This window comes from Dendrobates tinctorius, unplaced genomic scaffold (genome assembly GCF_039654945.1).
Source record: "Dendrobates tinctorius isolate UK_male_01 unplaced genomic scaffold, ASM3965494v1 ptg000332l, whole genome shotgun sequence".
Lineage (NCBI taxonomy): Eukaryota > Metazoa > Chordata > Amphibia > Anura > Dendrobatidae > Dendrobates > Dendrobates tinctorius.
Genome location: NW_027361998.1, coordinates 15,760,606 through 15,777,050, shown reverse-complemented (window position 1 = coordinate 15,777,050; position 16,445 = coordinate 15,760,606). Strand labels below are relative to the sequence as shown.

At 54.0% G+C, this 16,445-nt stretch overlaps 1 protein-coding gene across 2 annotated transcripts in view; it reads right to left on the bottom strand.

Annotated features, from left to right (window-relative positions):
* DNMT3A (DNA methyltransferase 3 alpha) overlaps window positions 1-9,581 on the bottom strand; it is a 243,543-nt gene extending 233,962 nt beyond the window's left edge. The window contains exon 1 of one of the 2 annotated variants that reach the window (XM_073562042.1): window positions 9,362-9,581. The gene's annotated coding sequence lies outside the window, so the exon portion shown is untranslated. The remainder of the gene's footprint in view (window positions 1-9,361) is intronic. The other variant, XM_073562041.1, reaches the window with a different exon arrangement.
* Window positions 9,582-16,445: the final 6,864 nt, after the last annotated feature.

Sequence of the window (16,445 nt, the reverse complement as noted above, 5' to 3'; positions counted from 1 at the left end):
ACCATGATTTCAGCTCTGCAGGTCACTATTTTGCTACTTTGGATGTAAAATAAAACAACTGCGAAACAATGGAAGTGGAGCCTGTCATGTTAAATTAAAGGGGTTGAGCAAAAATATTTGGAGAAACGTTCAGGAATTGCAGCCATTTTCCTACAAATCCTCCTCATTTCAGGGGCTCAGAAGTAATTGGACAAATATACTTTACCATAAATAAAATGTCCACGTTTACCCCTTTGTAGAGAATCCTTTGCAGCAATGACGGCCTGAAGTCTAGAGGCCATGGCCGTCACCATCGCTGGTGTCCTCCTGTTTGAGGCTTTTCAGCAATGATGGCCTGAAGTCTGGGAGGCCATGGCCTTCACCATGGCTTGTCTTCTACTGTGTGAGGTTTTGCACCAATGACAGCCTGAAGTCTGGAGGCCATGGCCGTCACCATCATTGGTGTCCTCCTGTGTGAGGTTTTACAGTAATCATGGCCTGAAGTCTGGAGGCCATGGACATCACCATCACTAGTTTGCTCCTGTGTGAGGCTTTACAGTAATTACGGCCTGAAGTCTGGAGGCCATGGATGTCACCATCGCTGGTGTGCTCCTGTGTGAGGCTTTATAGTAATCATGGCCTGAAGTCTGGAGGCCATGGACGTCACCATCGCTGGTTTGCTCCTGTGTGAGGCTTTACAGTAATTACGGCCTGAAGTCTAGAGGCCATGGCCTTCACCATCGCTTGTCTTCTACTGTGTGAGGTTTTGCACCAATGACAGCCTGAAGTCTGGAGGCCATGGCCGTCACCATCATTGGTGTCCTCCTGTGTGAGGTTTTACAGTAATCATGGCCTGAAGTCTGGAGGCCATGGACGTCACCATCGCTGGTTTGCTCCTGTGTGAGGCTTTACAGTAATTACGGCTTGAAGTCTGGAGGCCATGGACGTCACCATCGCTGGTTTGCTCCTGTGTGAGGCTTTACAGTAATTACGGGCTGAGGTCTAGAGGCCATGGCCTTCACCATCGCTTGTCTTCTACTGTGTGAGGTTTTGCACCAATGACAGCCTGAAGTCTGGAGGCCATGGCCGTCACCATCATTGGTGTCCTCCTGTGTGAGGTTTTACAGTAATCATGGCCTGAAGTCTGGAGGCCATGGACGTCACCATCGCTGGTTTGCTCCTGTGTGAGGCTTTACAGTAATTACGGCCTGAAGTCTGGAGGCCATGAACGTCACCATCGCTGGTTTGCTCCTGTGTGAGGCTTTACAGTAATCACGGCCTGAAGTCTGGAGGCCATGGCCTTCACCATCGCTGGTTTGCTCCTGTGTGAGGCTTTACAGTAATTACGGCATGAAGTCTGGAGGCCATGGGCGTCACCATCGCTGGTTTGCTCCTGTGTGTGGCTTTGTAGCAATGATGGCCAGAAGTCTGGAGGTCACGACTGTCATCATCGCTATTCTCAGGTGTGAGGCTTTACCACCTTTCTTCCAGTGACTTCAGTTCTCACTTGTTTTTGGATCTTTCTGCCATCAGTTTTGTCTTCAGCCAGTGAAATGCGGTCCCATAGGCTTAGATCTGGGGATGACTCGGCCATTGCAGAATACTCCACTTCTTTGCTTTCGACGGATGTTTTGGGTCATTGTCCGTCTGTCCTGCGAAGCGTTGTCCATCAACCTTGATGCGTTTCGATGGATCCAAGCAGAAAGTATCACCCTGTACACACAGGATTTAACTGGCCACTTCTGTATTGCGTCACATCATCAATAACCACTAGAGACCGGATGACATTGGAGGCCATACAAGCCCGCACCATCACACCACCTCCACCATGTGTCACACTGAATGTGCCGAGGATCAGTAGCCGCACCAAGCCTTCTCCAGACTTTCCTCTTCTCATCATTTTGGTACAGGTTGATCTTCGTTTTGCTTTTCCAGAACTGGACGGCATCTTAAGATGTTTTTGGCAAAGTCTAATCAGGCCTTTCTCTTTTCCCGCTGATTAATAGTTTGCACCTTGTGGTGACCACTCTGGATTTGCTCTCATGAAGTCTTCTCTTTATGGTGGACACGGACTTCCTAGAGTATTACTAGATGTGTATCACCAGACGTGTGTGTGTATTACTAGATGTGTGTCACCAGACGTGTGTGTGTATTACTAGATGTGTGTCACCAGACGTGTGTATTACTAGATGTGTATCACCAGACGTGTGTGTATTACTAGATGTGTGTCACCAGACGTGTGTGTATTACTAGATGTGTGTCACTAGACGTGTGTATTACTAGATGTGTGTCACCAGACGTGTGTATTACTAGATGTGTGTCACCAGACGTGTGTGTATTACTAGATGTGTATCACCAGACGTGTGTGTGTATTACTAGATGTGTATCACCAGACGTGTGTGTGTATTACTAGATGTGTGTCACTAGACGTGTGCGTGTATTACTAGATGTGTATCACCAGACGTGTGTATTACTAGATGTGTATCACCTGACGTGTGTATTACTAGATGTGTGTCACCAGACGTGTGCGTGTATTACTAGATGTGTGTCACCAGACGTGTGTATTACTAGATGTGTATCACCAGACGTGTGTGTGTATTACTAGATGTGTGTCACCAGACGTGTGTATTACTAGATGTGTATCACCAGACGTGTGTATTACTAGATGTGTATCACCAGACGTGTGCGTGTATTACTAGATGTGTGTCACCAGACGTGTGTGTGTATTACTAGATGTGTGTCACCAGACGTGTGTATTACTAGATGTGTATCACCAGACGTGTGTGTGTATTACTAGATGTGTGTCACCAGACGTGTGTATTACTAGATGTGTCACCAGACGTGTGTATTACTAGATGTGTATCACCAGACGTGTGTATTACTAGATGTGTGTCACCAGACGTGTGTATTACTAGATGTGTATCACCAGACGTGTGTGTGTATTACTAGATGTGTGTCACTAGACGTGTGCGTGTATTACTAGATGTGTATCACCAGACGTGTGTATTACTAGATGTGTATCACCAGACGTGTGTATTACTAGATGTGTGTCACCAGACGTGTGCGTGTATTACTAGATGTGTGTCACCAGACGTGTGTATTACTAGATGTGTATCACCAGACGTGTGTGTGTATTACTAGATGTGTGTCACCAGACGTGTGTATTACTAGATGTGTATCACCAGACGTGTGTATTACTAGATGTGTATCACCAGACGTGTGCGTGTATTACTAGATGTGTGTCACCAGACGTGTGTGTGTATTACTAGATGTGTGTCACCAGACGTGTGTATTACTAGATGTGTATCACCAGACGTGTGTGTGTATTACTAGATGTGTGTCACCAGACGTGTGTATTACTAGATGTGTATCACCAGACGTGTGTATTACTAGATGTGTATCACCAGACGTGTGCGTGTATTACTAGATGTGTGTCACCAGACGTGTGCGTGTATTACTAGATGTGTGTCACCAGACGTGTGCGTGTATTACTAGATGTGTGTCACCAGACGTGTGTGCGTATTACTAGATGTGTGTCACCTGACGTGTGCGTGTATTACTAGATGTGTGTCACCAGACGTGTGTATTACTAGATGTGTATCACCAGACGTGTGTATTACTAGATGTGTATCACCAGACGTGTGTATTACTAGATGTGTGTCACCAGACGTGTGTATGTATTACTAGATGTGTATCACCAGACGTGCGTATTACTAGATGTGTGTCACCAGACGTGTGTGTATTACTAGATGTGTATCACCAGACGTGTGTATTACTACATGTGTATCACCAGACGTGTGTGTGTATTACTAGATGTGTATCACCAGACGTGCGTATTACTAGATGTGTATCACCAGACGTGCGTCACCAGACGTGTGTGTGCATTACTAGATGTGTATCACCAGACGTGTGTGTGTATTACTAGATGTGTGTCACCAGACATGTGTGTGTATTACTAGATGTGTATCACCAGACGTGTGTGTGTATTACTAGATGTGTGTCACCAGACATGTGTGTGTATTACTAGATGTGTATCACCAGACGTGTGTGTGTATTACTAAATGTGTATCACCAGACGTGCGTATTACTAGATGTGTATCACCAGACGTGTGTGGGTATTACTAGATGTGTGTCACCAGACGTGTGTGTGTATTACTACATGTGTGTCACCAGACGTGTGTGTGTATTACTAGATGTGTATCACCAGACGTGTGTGGGTATTACTAGATGTGTATCACCAGACGTGTGTGTGTATTACTAAATGTGTATCACCAGACGTGCGTATTACTAGATGTGTATCACCAGACGTGTGTGGGTATTACTAGATGTGTGTCACCAGACGTGTGTGTGTATTACTAGATGTGTATCACCAGACGTGTGTGGGTATTACTAGATGTGTGTCACCAGACGTGTGTGTATTACTAGATGTGTATCACCAGACGTGTGTGTGTGTGTGTATTACTAGATGTGTATCACCAGACGTGCGTATTACTAGATGTGTATCACCAGACGTGTGTCACCAGACGTGTGTGTGTATTACTAGATGTGTATCACCAGACGTGTGTGTGCATTACTAGATGTGTATCACCAGACGTGTGTGTGTATTACTAAATGTGTATCACCAGACGTGCGTATTACTAGATGTGTATCACCAGACGTGTGTGGGTATTACTAGATGTGTGTCACCAGACGTGTGTGTGTATTACTACATGTGTGTCACCAGACGTGTGTGTGTATTACTAGATGTGTATCACCAGACGTGTGTGGGTATTACTAGATGTGTGTCACCAGACGTGTGTGTATTACTAGATGTGTATCACCAGACGTGTGTGTGTGTGTATTACTAGATGTGTATCACCAGACGTGCGTATTACTAGATGTGTATCACCAGACGTGTGTCACCAGACGTGTGTGTGTATTACTAGATGTGTATCACCAGACGTGTGTGCGTATTACTAGATGTGTGTCACCAGACGTGTGTGCGTATTACTAGATGTGTGTCACCAGACGTGTGTGTATTACTACATGTGTGTCACCAGACGTGTGTGTATTACTACGTGTGTCACCAGACGTGTGTGCGTATTATTAGATGTGTGTCACCAGACGTGTGTGTATTACTAGATGTGTATCACCAGACGTGTGTGCGTATTACTAGATGTGTGTCACCAGACGTGTGTGCGTATTACTAGATGTGTGTCACCAGACGTGTGTGCGTATTACTAGATGTGTGTCACCAGACGTGTGTGCGTATTACTAGATGTGTGTCACCAGACGTGTGTGCGTATTACTAGATGTGTGTCACCAGACGTGTGTGTATTACTACGTGTGTCACCAGACGTGTGTGTATTACTACATGTGTGTCACCAGACGTGTGTGCGTATTATTAGATGTGTGTCACCAGACGTGTGTGCGTATTACTAGATGTGTGTCACCAGACGTGTGTGCGTATTACTAGATGTGTGTCACCAGACGTGTGTGCGTATTACTAGATGTGTGTCACCAGACGTGTGTGCGTATTACTAGATGTGTGTCACCAGACGTGTGTGCGTATTACTAGATGTGTGTCACCAGACGTGTGTGTATTACTACATGTGTGTCACCAGACGTGTGTGTATTACTACATGTGTGTCACCAGACGTGTGTGCGTATTATTAGATGTGTGTCACCAGACGCGTGTGCGTATTACTAGATGTGTGTCACCAGACGTGTGTGCGTATTACTAGATGTGTGTCACCAGACGTGTGTGCGTATTACTAGATGTGTGTCACCAGACGTGTGTGTATTACTACATGTGTGTCACCAGACGTGTGTGCGTATTATTAGATGTGTGTCACCAGACGTGTGTGTATTACTAGATGTGTATCACCAGACGTGTGTGCGTATTACTAGATGTGTGTCACCAGACGTGTGTGCGTATTACTAGATGTGTGTCACCAGACGTGTGTGCGTATTACTAGATGTGTGTCACCAGACGTGTGTGCGTATTACTAGATGTGTGTCACCAGACGTGTGTGCGTATTACTAGATGTGTGTCACCAGACGTGTGTGCGTATTACTAGATGTGTGTCACCAGACGTGTGTGCGTATTACTAGATGTGTGTCACCAGACGTGTGTGCGTATTACTAGATGTGTGTCACCAGACGTGTGTGCGTATTACTAGATGTGTGTCACCAGACGTGTGTGCGTATTACTAGATGTGTGTCACCAGACGTGTGTGCGTATTACTAGATGTGTATCACCAGACGTGTGTGCGTATTACTAGATGTGTGTCACCAAACGTGTGTATTACTAGATGTGTGTCACCAGACGTGTGTGCGTATTACTAGATGTGTGTCACCAAACGTGTGCGTATTACTAGATGTGTGTCACCAGACGTGTGTGCGTATTACTAGATGTGTGTCACCAAACGTGTGTATTACTAGATGTGTGTCACCAGACGTGTGTGCGTATTACTAGATGTGTGTCACCAGACGTGTGTGCGTATTACTAGATGTGTATCACCAGACGTGTGTGCGTATTACTAGATGTGTGTCACCAGACGTGTGTATTACTAGATGTGTATCACCAGACGTGTGTGCGTATTACTAGATGTGTATCAACAGACACGGAGGTGAGAGTTATTACACATGTAAGGCGGGCCGGGCGACGGGAGGACGGGGGTGCGGGCCGGGCGACGGGAGGACGGGGGTGCGGGCCGGGCGACGGGAGGACGGGGGTGCCGGCCGGGCGACGGGAGGACGGGGGTGCCGGCCGGGCGACGGGAGGACGGGGGTGCCGGCCGGGCGACGGGAGGACGGGGGTGCCGGCCGGGCGACGGGAGGACGGGGGTGCCGGCCGGGCGACGGGAGGACGGGGGTGCCGGCCGGGGGACGGGAGGACGGGGGTGCCGGCCGGGGGACGGGAGGACGGGGGTGCCGGCCGGGGGACGGGAGGACGGGGGTGCCGGCCGGGGGACGGGAGGACGGGGGTGCCGGCCGGGGGACGGGAGGACGGGGGTGCCGGCCGGGGGACGGGAGGACGGGGGTGCCGGGAGGACAGGGGTGCCGGCCGGGTGACGGGAGGACAGGGGTGCCGGCCGGGTGACGGGAGGACAGGGGTGACGGGAGGACAGGGGTGACGGCCGGACGGGGGTGCCGGCGGGGTGACGGGAGGACAGGGGTGACGGCCGGGTGACGGGAGGACGGGGGTGCCGGCCGGGTGACGGGAGGACGGGGGTGACGGGAGGACAGGGGTGCCGGCCGGGTGACGGGAGGACGGGGGTGACGGGAGGACGGGGGTGACGGGAGGACGGGGGTGACGGGAGGACGGGGGTGACGGGAGGACGGGGGTGACGGGAGGACAGGGGTGACGGGAGGACAGGGGTGACGGGAGGACGGGGATGCCGGCCGGGTGACGGGAGGACGGGGGTGCCGGCCGGGTGACGGGAGGACGGGGGTGCCGGCCGGGTGACGGGAGGACGGGGGTGCCGGCCGGGTGACGGGAGGACGGGGGTGCCGGCCGGGTGACGGGAGGACGGGGGTGCCGGCCGGGTGACGGGAGGACAGGGGTGACGGCCGGGTGACGGGAGGACGGGGGTGCCGGCCGGGTGACGGGAGGACAGGGGTGACGGGAGGACGGGGGTGCCGGCCGGGTGACGGGAGGACGGGGGTACAGGGGTGACGGGAGGACGGGGGTACAGGGGTGACGGGAGGACAGGGGTGACGGGAGGACAGGGGTGACGGGAGGACAGGGGTGCCGGCCGGGTGACGGGAGGACAGGGGTGCCGGCCGGGTGACGGGAGGACAGGGGTGACGGGAGGACAGGGGTGACGGCCGGGTGACGGGAGGACGGGGGTGCCGGCGGGGTGACGGGAGGACAGGGGTGACGGCCGGGTGACGGGAGGACGGGGGTGCCAGCCGGGTGACGGGAGGACGGGGGTGACGGGAGGACAGGGGTGCCGGCCGGGTGACGGGAGGACGGGGGTGACGGGAGGACGGGGGTGACGGGAGGACGGGGGTGACGGGAGGACGGGGGTGACGGGAGGACGGGGGTGACGGGAGGACGGGGGTGACGGGAGGACAGGGGTGACGGGAGGACAGGGGTGACGGGAGGACAGGGGTGCCGGCCGGGTGACGGGAGGACGGGGGTACAGGGGTGACGGGAGGACGGGGGTACAGGGGTGACGGGAGGACAGGGGTGACGGGAGGACAGGGGTGACGGGAGGACAGGGGTGACGGGAGGACAGGGGTGCCGGCCGGGTGACGGGAGGACAGGGGTGCCGGCCGGGTGACGGGAGGACAGGGGTGCCGGCCGGGTGACGGGAGGACAGGGGTGACGGGAGGACAGGGGTGACGGCCGGGTGACGGGAGGACGGGGGTGCCGGCGGGGTGACGGGAGGACAGGGGTGACGGCCGGGTGACGGGAGGACGGGGGTGCCGGCCGGGTGACGGGAGGACGGGGGTGACGGGAGGACAGGGGTGCCGGCCGGGTGACGGGAGGACGGGGGTGACGGGAGGACGGGGGTGACGGGAGGACAGGGGTGACGGGAGGACAGGGGTGACGGGAGGACAGGGGTGACGGGAGGACGGGGATGCCGGCCGGGTGACGGGAGGACGGGGGTGCCGGCCGGGTGACGGGAGGACGGGGGTGCCGGCCGGGTGACGGGAGGACAGGGGTGCCGGCCGGGTGACGGGAGGACAGGGGTGCCGGCCGGGTGACGGGAGGACAGGGGTGACGGCCGGGTGACGGGAGGACAGGGGTGACGGGAGGACGGGGGTGCCGGCCGGGTGACGGGAGGACAGGGGTGACGGGAGGACGGGAGGACGGGGGTACAGGGGTGACGGGAGGACGGGAGGACGGGAGGACGGGGGTACAGGGGTGACGGGAGGACGGGAGGACGGGGGTACAGGGGTGACGGGAGGACGGGGGTGCCGGCCGGGTGACGGGAGGACGGGGGTGACGGGAGGACGGGGGTGCCGGCCGGGTGACGGGAGGACGGGGGTGCCGGCCGGGTGACGGGAGGACGGGGGTGCCGGCCGGGTGACGGGAGGACGGGGGTGCCGGCCGGGTGACGGGAGGACGGGGGTGCCGGCCGGGTGACGGGAGGACGGGGGTGCCGGCCGGGTGACGGGAGGACAGGGGTGCCGGCCGCCGCTCACCCCCCGTGACCTCCCCGCAGGCTACAGGTGTGCTCGGCAGAGCCGGGGCCGGCAGCCCGGGGCGCAGTGTCGGTGTGCCGCCTCCTCCCACATCCTGTGTCGGCGGCCGGGCCTGCGCTCAAGGGCAGCGCTGGCAGAGGACGGGCGGCTGCAGCACCGGGCGGGCAGGGCGGTCTTCGTGCAGGGGCGCACGGCGGCGGCGGAGATGCCCCGGTGTAATGTCGGGGTACAGCGCGGTGCTCACCAGGCCGGGTCGGTGTCCGCGGATGGGGGGTCCTGTCCTCCTCCTCCTGCCTGTGTCCCCCTCACTCCTCGTCTGTGTCCCCCCCGGGCTCTGCTGCCGCCGCCGCCGCCGCCTCCTCCTCCTCCCCGATCAGTGCGGCAGCCGGGAGAGCACGCCGCCGGGTCCTAGAGCCCGCCGTCTGTGTGCGCGGTATACCGAGCCGTGCACGTGTGATACACAGAGGGGCGCTCACATACAGTCAGATCACACACTGGAATAACGGAGCTCCAGAAGATCTGTCACCGCTGCCAACAATCGTCACGACAGTCACACAATCGACTGACGATTGATGGACGACACAACCACAACTATTGCTACCCGGCTGGTTATTGGGCACAGCCTTTTCCACCCTTCATCATCATCCGTCCCGGGAGAATCCAACTCATGGTCACTAGCCCTGCTGTCATAGGGCCGGCGCCGTCCGTACAGCGCCTGCACCTCCAGCGCTGATCACGGGTCGGTCTATGTCAGAACGTGCTTATACCAGGTTCCAGCCATTGCCACCAGCCTCCCCCGGTGACCTCAAGTGGGGTCGGCAAATGAGAGGTGGGCTCAGGTACCAAAAGTGATGAGATCCCCGATCTTAAGGATCTCTGCCCCCCTGAAGGTCCCAGGCGAGAGATAATAACTTCTCATTTCCTATCACTATTTTAGCTTTCCATACATATCACACAATATTCATGTCTGGCCCCACAGTCTCCACATCGGCCATGGGACTCTCGTGGCCTTGAATTCAGGAAGAGCCTAATTACAAAGACACAGAAAAGTGTCACCACAAAAGCCGGTTGTTTCATATTCGTACTGACCACAAATGTTACACACCTGTCCCGTGTCTGTTCTCTGCTCCCTGCGCCCCTGTCCGCTAAACTCTCTGGTGCTCCACGTCAGATTTTGCAAGCAGCCCTGCGTGCTCCCTTGTGTTCATCTACCAATGCCTATATAAGAGCTACCAGGAGACACACTGGTGTCTGGAAATTAAGACAAATTTAGTTTGTGCACATGTCCCAGTCATGTAGTTACCTGTTCCCGGTCCTCCAGGACCTCTCCTACCTGTTCCCAGTCCTCAAAGACCTCTGCTACCTGTTCCTGGTCCTCCTGGACCTCTCCTGCTTGTTCCTGGTCTTCCAGGACCTTTCCTACCTGTTCCCGTTCCTCAAGAACCTCTGGTACTTGTTCCCAGTCCACCAGGACCTCTCCTACCTGTTACCGGTCGTCCAGTATCTCTCCTACCTGTTCCCGCTCCTCCAGGACCTCTCCTACCTGTTCCCGGTCTTCCAGGACCTTTCCTACCTGTTCCTGGTCCACCAGGACCTCTCCTACCTGTTCCTGGTCCACCAGGACCTCTCCTACCTGTTCCCGGTCCACCAGGACCTCTCCTACCTGTTCCCGGTCCTCCAGGACCTCTCCTTCCTGTCCCCGGTCTACCAGGACCTCTCCTACCTGTCGACGGTCTTCCAGGACCTCTCCTACCTGTTCCCGGTCCACCAGGACCACTCCTACCTGTTCCTGGTCCACCAGGACCTCTCCTACCTCTTCCCGATCTTGCAGGACCTCTCCTACCTGTTCCCGGTCTTCCATGACCTCTCCTACCTGTACCCGGTCTTCCAGGACTTCTCATACCTGTTTCCTGTCTTCCAGGACCTCTCCTACCTTTTCCTGGTCCTCCAGGACCTTTACTTCCTGTTCCCGGTCTTCCAGGATCTCTCTTTCCTGTTCCCGGTCTTCCACGACCTCTCCTAGCTGTTCCCGGTCTTCCAGGACCTCTCTTACCTGTTCCCGATCTTCCAGGACCTCTCTTATCTGTTCCCAGTCTTCCAGGACCTCTCCTACCTGTTGCCGGTCTTCCAGGACCTCGTCTCCCTGTTCCCGGTCTTGCAGGACCTCTCCTACCTTTTCCCGGTCTTGCAGGATCTCTCCTACCTGTTCCCGGGCCTCCAGGATCTCTCCTACCTGTTCCCGGTCCTCCAGGACCTCTCCTACCTGTTCCCGGTCTTCCAGGACCTCTGCTACCTGTTCCTGTTCTTCCAAGACCTCTGCTACCTGTTCTTGGTCTTCCAGGACCTCTCCTACGTGTTCCCAGTTTTCCAGGACCTCTGCTACCTGCGTGCGGTTTCCTGGATGTCTTTGGTGTGCATGCAGCTTCCGGTATCTCTGTTTCCTGTTCCCGGTGTTCCAGGACCTGTGCTACATGTCTTCCTCCAGCTTCTAGGATGTCTCTTGTCCATGTGTAGTCTACCTGAAGCTTACAGTACCTCTGCTACCTGTCTGTGATCTTCCTCACATCTCCGGTCTGCTTGCGGCTTCCAGTACCTCTGTTATTGGTTTGCTGTCTCCAGGACATCTGCTACCTGTCTCCCGCATGCCTCACCTGCCTGCTGTACCGACGCCTGTGCTTCCACCTGAACTTTGGGCTTCGAGGATCCACCTCACCCAGTGAGTATAACAAGATCACAGGAAGTGATCGCTTCACGTCCCTCTGCTTCCTATTGCCTTGATGCAAAATTCAGTGACACCATGCACCTATACTCGACATGAGGGTGAAATGTCTGCTCTGAAGAGATGGTCTAAGAGACTGGTGCGCCGGCCATCTTCTAAGGCCATCTCCCCGGCAGGACTGCCCATCAGCGTTGCCATATTCACTAACGTTCTTGTGCTGAATGGTAAAATCACACTGTCGTAGTGCCACGCTCCACCGCAGTAGTTTACCATTGTCACCGGCCACGCGATGCAGCCAGCTGAGAGGGTTTTGGTCGATCACTATGGTCGAGTTGCGTCTCTATAGATAAGTCTGCAGCTTCCAAAGGGCACACACTATGGCGAGATGCTCCTTCTCCACAGTGTCTCCTGCCACTTCCTGGAGCAAGAGCTTGTGGCTGAGGAACATCACCAGATGCTCTTCCCCCTCCCCGTTTACCTGGCTGAACACGACACCAAGGCCAAACTCCCCCGGCGTTGGTCTGGACAGCAAATCACCAGGTGAAGTCCAGGGCTTGGAGAATTGGGGAACTGCCAAAGGCAGCTTTCACTCATAGTCAATCATCCAGAGAGGTCCTTCATAGGTTTTGCAAGGGCACTATAGTTGGATACAAACTTCCTACAGTACCCTGCTGTCCCCAAAAAGGACATCACCTGCTTCTTGGTCGTTGAGTTAGTTCAGAAAAGAATAGCAACTTCCAGGGCTCTGGCTTCAGGGTTCCACCACCCACTTCGTAACAGAGGTATTGCGCCTCTGTCATACCTATCTGGAACTTTCCCGCCTTAAAAGTCAAACCAACGCCCTGGACTCACCTGAGCACCTGCAACAGGTGCTTCAGGTGGGACTGAAGATGGCAATGTCTTCCAAGTATGTGAGCTCAAACCCATCTAGTCCCTGGAACACTTGGTTAACCAATTTCTGGAAGTGATATTTTCTACGCATTGGGGCTGTGATGGCATTTAGCCTCCTGTAGTCCATACAGAACCGAGCCATCTGGTGCTTTTTGAGAACCATGACTACAGGCGAGGCTCACATGCTTTTGGATTACCCTCAGGCATATAATTTAGTCTATCTCCCTCTTGATGTCCTTTTGTACCTCTAAAAAGACACGGTATGCAGGTTGGTGGACTGGGGGTGACTCCCTGTATCTACCGGTGCGTAGCTGCACCTTCCTTGGTACACTAGTGAAGGTGGTCAGGTGGTGCTGGAATACCTCCCACAGCTGGGTCCTCTGGTTCGTGGATAACTGTGGGTTGAATTCCGTGTCCTCAATAGACCCTTCATCCAGAGTTGCGGCAGCAAATTCACCAGAATTTGATTCTCGCCTTCGTCGGGGAGGCCACACACAGAAAGGGCACAGGCGTCACTGTCATGATGAGCTTCCATCATGTTGATACGGAAGACCAGCCTCTTCCCGGCGTGGTCAATCGTGACAACGTAATTTATGTAATTGAGGCTCTGATACACAAAGTAAGGGCCTTCTCAGGCAGCCTTGCAGCTTGTTCTGGGTCCTTGGGACAAGGACCCACACCTTCTGAAAAACTTTGTATACCCGCTTTCAGGCGTTCAGGTCATATCACAACTTCTGGCTGATCTGGGCCTGCACCATATTGCCACGCACTAGCTGCATCATTGACTGCATTTTGCCATGGAGCAGTATAACATCCTCAATGACTGACCATGCAGGGGTGACGAGCTCTTCACAGGATTCCCTTACCAGACCAACGGGCCCCTGGTCTCGGCTGCCATACAGGAGCTTGAAGGGGGAGAATACTGTTGAGGCCTGTGGTACCTCTCTGTAAGCAAAGAGCAGGTGTGGGAGGTATCGCTCCCAGTCGTGTCCATGGCCTCAACCAGCATCTTAAGAATCTTCTTAAGGGCACCATTGAATCGTTCACACGTACCATTAGTCTGTGGGTGGTACGAACTTGATACCAGATGCTACACCTGAATTTTCTTACAGATGAACCGCATTAAACGGGACACAAACTGAGTCCCCTGATCTGTAATCATCTCCCTGGGAAATCTACTAGAGAGAATGTGACCAAAACGGAATCTGCCACCTTATCGGCCCTAAATGGAGGACAGAGCCACTGCCTCCGGGTACCGGGTAGTATAGTCTACCACAATAAGGACGAAATCTTTTTAAGAGCTGGTAGGGATGGCCGGCAGCCAAACGATATCTACAACAGTCCCCTGGAAAGGCTCTTAGATCAAAGGCGTCAAGGCAGCCTTGGAGACAGGCCCAGACTTCCCCACCTTGGACAAATGATACAAGAGTGGCAGTAGGTGGCCACATCTGTTCCCATTTTGGGCCAATAGACGTGATAGGACAACCAGGCCTTCGTCCATCCAGTGGGATCACATTGGCAATCTGCAGCAACTTCTCCCTAAACCAATAGGGTACAACCAGCTGTCTTTCGCTCAGCCACCAATGTTGGGGGTTACAGGAAACAGTCTTCCTGTGTAACCTCCCCTGGTGTCACAAAACCCTCTCCTCGTCGGACTCTGAGGTGGGCTTCTCCGGTAGGTCCCTCAATGTCTTTAAACTGACATATGCCTTCAGTTCCGTCTGGAACTCCTGGTTTGAGGCTGCAAGAAGTGACATTAAGGCCCCAACCTCACTAGACCACTCTGGATGAAGAGGGTTCAGAAGGAGGCACGCTACTTACACTTTTGGTACTCTGACTGCAAGTGAAAGCGGTTATTTAGGCTGTCTCCCCAAGGATATCAACACTTTCCCACCATCCTGACAGGGTATGGATAACGGATTTCCATCCTCCTGTAATCCGTCAGGATCAGTGCGAATCATGGGACAGCTACCACCGGTCATGTCACAGCCAATCGTGAAACTGACCAGCTGAATGTGACCACCATCCCAATCGCTCTCGTGCCTGTCCCTATTGCCGCTAGCTCTGACTCTCACTTGGGCGACCAATTGTTGTAGATCAGAACCCAATAAAACATTTGTGGGGAGGTTCTCTGACACGCCAACTTGCTTCAACACTCTAGGAAAGCCATGGCCACCTTCATAGGTCAGTGAACATCCGCAGTCTTGGTGACAGTCAGGGTCTTCCTAGGGATAAGGTCTTTGGGGGATACAAATTCATGGTTTGTTTGGCATCAGTGTTCTTAAATCCCACAGTGCGGGCAAACACTGCCTCTGATCGGCGGTAAGATTATTATCGCCAGAGAGATGACAGCGTGAGCCCACAGCTGTGAAGGGTGGTAAAAAGTTTACTGCTGGTCACTGAGGCGTTAACTGATGTAACTACTAGTCCCATCGGCCTACGCCTGCTGTCGCTGAAAACAGCCAGAGCAGGCGCCGCTGATGGGGAGTATCCATCAGCTGGCGCCTGCGCTATAGATAAGTGTAAAAATGACTTGGGGGTCTTTCTATTTTTGATAACCAGTGCAGGCAAAATGACAGCTGCGGGCTGCAACCCTTAGCTGTCAGCTTTATCATGGCTGGTTATCAAGAATAGAGGGGTCCCCACGCCATTTTTTTTAAAAATTATTAAAAAAAAAAAAAACGTAGTGGGGTCCTTCCATTTTTTGACAACCTGCCAAGCTAAAGCAGAAAGCTGGAGGCTGGTAGTCTTAGACTAGTAAGGGGCCATGGATATTGGTCCCCCCAGCCCAAAAATAGCTGCCTGCAGCCCCTATCAGATGCGCTGATTCTGGCGCTTTGCCCGGCTCTTCCCACTTGCTCTGTGGTGGTGTTAAGTAGGGGAATAGCTGTGGGATTGATTGTTAGCTGTTTATGGCCGCTGACATCGAGCCCACAAGTTAGTAATAAATAGGCATCTTTAAGACACCCCCATTACTAACCCCATGATAAGTTTTGAAGTAAACACACAGGATGAATAAAGTCCTTTATTGGAAATAAATAACACACAGACTGTCTGTGTGAGAGACACACGTGAGTGAAAGCAGTGCCCACTGCAACTGTGGTTTGGCTGGACGGGAGAAGCCTGCCAGTTGGTAGTTAGGTTGTCCATTGTTTAGTTAGTGCCGGACAGGCAAGGATTTGTTTTATGTTTTATTTCCTTTTGCATTGCTTTCACCGTTAATAAACCTGACCCAGGGTCAGTTACACCCAAATCCCAGCTCTGCGCCTGAGTTTCATGCTGAATGCACGTGACCTTTGACCCCAGCAAAGGCGACCCCGGAGTGTTTTATCACATTGTGGTGGAGAATGCGGGGATCACGTTGCAAGCATGAGCATGGAGGACGTGGTGAAAGCGCTGGTACAGTCCACCGCCGTCCAGCAAGAAGCTAATCGGGTGATGATGGCCCTGCTGAAGGAGTTGGTGGACATGACAGTTGCCGATCGTTCGCTTCTCCAGCAGGTGGCGCAGCGCTTGGCAAGCTTACCTGAGCTTAACCTGGAAGCCGAGTCGCGAGTGATTCACGTGAGTCGGTACTGGCAGAAGGTGACGACCGAAGATGACGTCGAGGCATACCTGACCACGTTTGAACGGACGGCGGTGCGAGAAAAATGGCCGAAGGCACGATGGGCTGGCCTGATTGCCCCGTTTCTTTCCGGTGAGGCCCAAAAGGCTTATT